General features: G+C 35.2%; 1 non-coding gene across 1 annotated transcript; it reads left to right on the forward strand.

Annotated features, from left to right (window-relative positions):
• Window positions 1-677: 677 nt before the first annotated feature.
• Window positions 678-780, forward strand: LOC122100637. The gene has a single exon (XR_006146225.1). It is a non-coding gene; the product is annotated as a U6 spliceosomal RNA (small nuclear RNA).
• Window positions 781-5769: the final 4989 nt, after the last annotated feature.

The following is a 5769-nucleotide window of genomic DNA, read 5'->3' on the forward strand; positions in this document are numbered from 1 at the left end:
AAAGACTTTGCAACTTCTCATTAGTAAAATTTCTATAAACTCTGAAATGTACATACTTAGTAGCATATGTCTGCTACCATAAATCTTAAATACTTTATCAAAAAGTTTTATGACCTGGGGCTGGGTAGGTGGCTCAGTGGTAGAGTGCTTGCCTTGCATGCATGAAGTCCTGGGTTCGATTCCTCAGCACCACATAAGCAAAAAGAAAAAAGTTGGAACTGGCACGTTGGTTCAAGTGGTAGAGCAGTAGCTTTAAGCTGAAGAGTTGAGGGACAGCGCCCAGTCCCAGAGTTCAGGCCCCACTCCCAGACTCCCCCCCCCCAAAAAAAAATTATGTCCTGCCAAACAGTCCTAGTTTTGGCATATATAAGCAAATTCCCAAAATTAAATATGTTTAAAACATTAAAACTTTAAAAAAACCTTAACACTTGCTTCAGTGTTCATTATGAGAGGTGCCTTGTATAAAATAATTGAATTCCTTCTCTTACACATCTTTTGAAAAACAAATATCTGGAATTATTTTGTTTTTGACATGTCAGTCTTTATTCTTAAATGTGTGCTTATGTAAGAAGTACATGGTTCTAAAATTTCATGGCAATTCTTTTGAGCTTACTTTTTGTTGAATTGTCTAGTTTAAGAAAATCAGTTACACTTTATATATAAAAAATGTTCTATGCTCAATTCAGCATCAAGTACTCTAACATTGGAAAAATACAGAGAAGATTAGAATGGCCCCTGAGAAAGGATGACAGGCAAATTCCTGAACCATTCCATACTTTTACAACAACAGATGCTGGAGGGGATGTAGCCACAAGAGAACTGTACTGCATTCTTGGTGGGAGTGTAAACTTATTCAACCCTTTGGAAAGTACTATGGAGGTTCCTCAAAAGACTCCACATAGAGCTCCCCTATGGCCCAGGAATCCCACTTTTGTGCATTTACCCAGATGATCACAAACAAGACCACACTAAAGTTACTAGCACAACTATGTTTACTGCAGCATTATTTACCATCACTAAGATCTGAAACCAACCCAGATGCCCCTCAGTAGATGAATGGATCAAGAAAATGTGGTATTTATACCAATGGAATTCTATGCCTCCATCAGAAAGAATGGCATCGCCCAATTTGTTAGAAAATGGAAAGACTTGGAAAAAATATTAAGTGAAGTAAGCCAGATCCAAAGAAACATAGGCCCTATGTTTTCCTTAATTTTTAATAACTATTTTATGTCTGAGATAAGCAGAAAAGGTCAAAAGCTTTGCACATATGACCAGATTAGGCAAATGAAACCCAAGATAGGAACACACGTGTGTTTTTCTCTTGCTTGTTATTGATTCTAACGTACTTATAACAGGTGATGTGTTTTTTTGTTTCTTTATATGTTCCTCCCCCATTCTATAACCCGTTTACACTGTATTTGAAGTTGGTGCACCCACATCTTGTATATACGTTCATCTAATTTGGGGAGGGAAAGGAAAAAAACAAGATGCTTAAATAGGGATACAGGTTGACCCATTATAACAATGAGATGCACAAGACACTATGGTGAAAAATGAACTTTACAATTTAGGCAGGGGAAGTGTACTTAGGGAGGGGAGTGTCCTTGTATAGGTGGGAGGGAAGGGATGGTAGGGGAACATAAAGGAGGAGGTAACAATACATGTTAGGAAATGTACTCATTACCTTGCTCATGTAAATGTGACCCCTGTGTACAGAATTTTACAATAGAAAACATATAACATGTTCTGAGATTGAAGAGTTTATTTCCTTTATTTTACTCATATAATATTGTTAACAAAGAAATTAATGCCAAACACTAATATGAAGGTATTTTGAATGTGTGTGTGTGTGTGCAAGAGCGTGTGTTCTCATCCAATTGCATGTATGTTGGTGTGCTCAGAGTTTGAAATCAGGGCTTCAAAGTCTTGCTAGGCCTTTCCTCTCTAGATTGGTGAGCTACTATATGAGCTACATCTCCATTCCTGGCCCGTTGCTAATTCATTGAAATTTTTGAAAAATAATCCTATGAATTTATTTTTCCCTCATTGGTTTCCAACTGTTATCCACAGATCTCTAGCTTCAGTGTTGATATGGCGAATAGTTAGGATTACAGATGTGACCAACCAACGCAAGTCTTTTAGAATAATTTTAAAAGTAGAAGAAAGTTTACTTCACAGGGGCCTGTTTTATCATTTATTTTTAAAGCATTTTGGAGTGATTATATGCAAATTTTTTTCATTTTTTTGGATTCTTAACATAATAAGTGAAAATATATAAAAGTTTTAGTACTTTTTAAAAAGGAAACAGGAACTATGGGACTGAAGAAATTTTTCTCTTATAAGCTCAGCTCTGTGCATGATAATCCAATGTCACCAACACAATCTGTGTTGAAGACCAAATGTAACAGAAAACTATCACCATGGGCAATAATTGCTATGCTATTATTTCTTGGAAATATGAATATTGAATTGAGAGTGTAAGAGAATGGAGAGATTTTACCTACCTTTTGTGTATTGCTGAAAGACTTTTGGAAACTTTGACTCATTTCTTTGCTCAAAGTGTGTGTTTGAGCCATGCACTTACTGCCTTTAATTACAATTTTTCCAAACACTAAAATGGTAATAACATTAGCTTTATAGAAAATGTTATCTTAAGAATTAAGGGAAATAAAACTTGTGAAATACTTAACACAAACGTCTATGAATGAGTTTGAGTTTAGCCAGAAGTTTTTAAAATACTAAAAAGAATGCGATAAGTATTACAGAAACCATTACATGTAGTGAGCAATCAGAAGTAATGTTATCTATTGACCATGCTCTGCTTCCAAGGAAGCAAGGTGGATAACTTCTCATGCTGTAAATCAAACTGGTTATCTTATGTCTTGTGTGTGTAAAAATATCAGGGACAGAATGATGAAGGAATGTTGTAGACTGAGGTGAAGTCCATATGAAAATGTGCAAAACTGATAAAACATAAAAGTATCTTAGTAGTAAATTGTGTTTTACATTATTTAAATTGCATCACAAAGATAAGAAAGACCTAGAAAAATGAGTTCTCTTTTTGATGTCCTATCATAGGTCCTTGGATCAACTCTTTCCTCATTCTTGTAGAGGTATCATCAGATGAGATGAACTATATTATTTTTTTGTTTGCTTCCTTCCATTTATTCTTCATTTGACACCTGAACTAATTGAGACTGAAAGAAACCAAGGGAAATTAGACACACAGGCTTTGGAAAGAACAATCAATGTAAAATAAATAAAACACATACAGCCTTGTAAAAAGTCTGACTAAATTGAGTTATATAGTCTCAAGCGTCAACAGAAAATGATTAAGAAATATCATGCTATTGATAATTGAAAATGATAGGAGTTGCTTAATATTTTTCCTTTCTACTACTTTGAATTAATTATTGATTTTTGTATAGAGAGATTAAAGATGAGATTAACAAGAAACTAGATTAAAAATGGACAAAAGTTCTGAATAGACATATTCTTCTTAAAGCCCTGAAAAATCGTCAGTAAGTTTACAAAGTTGTTTAATACAACTCCTATGCTGGCTTAATGTTTTGTGAGCAGAAGTCATTAGAGAAATGTAATTCAAAATTACTATGATATTACTTCATAACTACTATAACTTTTATCAAAAAGATCAAAGGAATCAGGTGTGGTGGCAAAAGATTTTAATTCCAAGCATTTAGGAGGTTGGATAAGTCTAAGGCCAGTCTGGGGTACTGCACATAGCAAAAACCGGCACTTTATTACCTTTTAACAAAGGTAATAATGTTGGTGAGAGTGTGGAGAAAAGGAAATTTTCTACACTCTTCTTCAAAATACAGATCAGTGTTCTCCTTGCAGAAAGTAATATGCAGTTTTCTATAGAACTCCAAAGTTAAAATATCATCTGCCCCACCAATCATGTGATTATTTCTCTCTGGGTAACTCAAATATATCTGTAGTTCATTGTTATTCACATCATTCACAACAACAGCCAATATATAAATCGAAGATCAGTGTTCAACTACAGACTATTAAAGCAACCGTGATACATGCACAAATATCTTTCTCTGTTTCATTCTTAAAAGAGCAAGATACTTATGCCATTAGCCACAACTTACAATGACCTGAAAGATGTATTCTAAATGAAGAAAAATAATGTACTCTGATCTTTGCAAACACACACACACACACACACACACACACACACACACACACACACACACACACAAACCAACCTCAAACATTAAGAGAGAAATTTTTTAAAAAGTAAAATAACGTGGAATTACTGTGGCATTTAGGTCACAATGTAGAAGATAGTAGATATACAGGTTGAACCGGTATAGAGTTGTAATGTACAGCATGAGGATACAGGGGACAACAACGGCCTTACATAGGAATGAAACTAAATTAGTACGAGTTGTTTTTCCGAGTAGGGGTTGCTCTTTTATTTGTTCTTCCTTCAGTAATGGATAAGATGAATGTAATTCTTTAAATATTCCTGCTTATTTGTAGAAATAATAACAAACAATATAGCAATAATGTTGCATGTTCAACATAGAACAAAATGTCAAATTAAACTACATGAGATTATCCTTGATGTAAACTAATTATTACAAATAAAAGAAACCATGGGATCTATGTTTCTTTAAGTCTGGCTTACTTCACTTAATATGATTTAATTCCAAGATCTTCCATTTCCTCAAAAATGAGATGGTACCTTTCTTTCTGATGGAAACATAGTATTTTGTGTGTGTATATGTGTGTGTGTGTGTGTGTGTGTGTGTGTGTGTGTGTGTCCAGTCGTGGGGCATGAACTCTAGGCCTGGGCACTTTCCCTCAGCTCTTCAGCTCAAGGTTAGCACTCTACCACTTGAGCCACAGCGCCACTTCCGGCTTTTTTTCTTTTTGCTTATGTGGTGCAGAGGAATCAAATCCAGGGACACAGGAATGCAAGGCAAGTGCTCTACCACTGAGCCACTTCCCCAGCCCTGGAAGCATAGTATTGCATGTATGTATATCTCTCTGTTGTGTGTGTGTGTGTGTGTGTGTGTGTGTGTGTGTGTCATTTTCTTGATCCATTCAGCTACTGAGGGGCATCTGAGTTGATTCCATATCTTAGCTAGGGTAAATACTACTGTGATAAACATAATTGTGCTGGTAGCTTTAGTGTAGCCTTGTTTGTGGTCATGTTGTTAAATGCCCAGAAGTGAGATTACTGGGTAATAGGGGAGCATTATTGTGTACATCAAGGATAACCATAGTAGATGAGCAGATTAGCTCAAAGCTATGTACATATGACACTATAAGGTGATTCCTAGTGAAATAAACTCCAAGACATGTTCTTTGTTGTTGTTCTTAATGTACTATGGGATTTGTTTTTATTTTTGTTTTATTTGTGTTTTCCCCATCTATGGTTTATCGCCTGAAGTCACTGTATTGGATTTTGATGCCCTGGGTATTGTAATTATGTTGATCTGAACTTGGGAAAGGAAATAGAAAAAACAAAATGGTGAGACAAAGGACAAATGGGTAACCTAAACAACTGTGATACTCACAAAACAAAATTTTGGAAATAATCTTGGGGGGGGGCATTGGGATGGAGGGAGAAAAATTGGAGAAGGGGTAACAAGTTATAAAAGAAATGAATTCATTACCTTACTTATGTAACTAACCCCCCCTGTACTTTATCTTGACAATAGAATTTAAGTAAAAAATAAAATAAAATATATGTGAGCAGCAATACAGGAGATATGAGTGGGGGCAACA

The sequence above is a fragment of the Dipodomys spectabilis genome, unplaced genomic scaffold, assembly GCF_019054845.1.
Source record: "Dipodomys spectabilis isolate Male_0828 unplaced genomic scaffold, ASM1905484v1 ptg000590l, whole genome shotgun sequence".
NCBI classification, from domain to species: Eukaryota; Metazoa; Chordata; class Mammalia; order Rodentia; family Heteromyidae; genus Dipodomys; species Dipodomys spectabilis.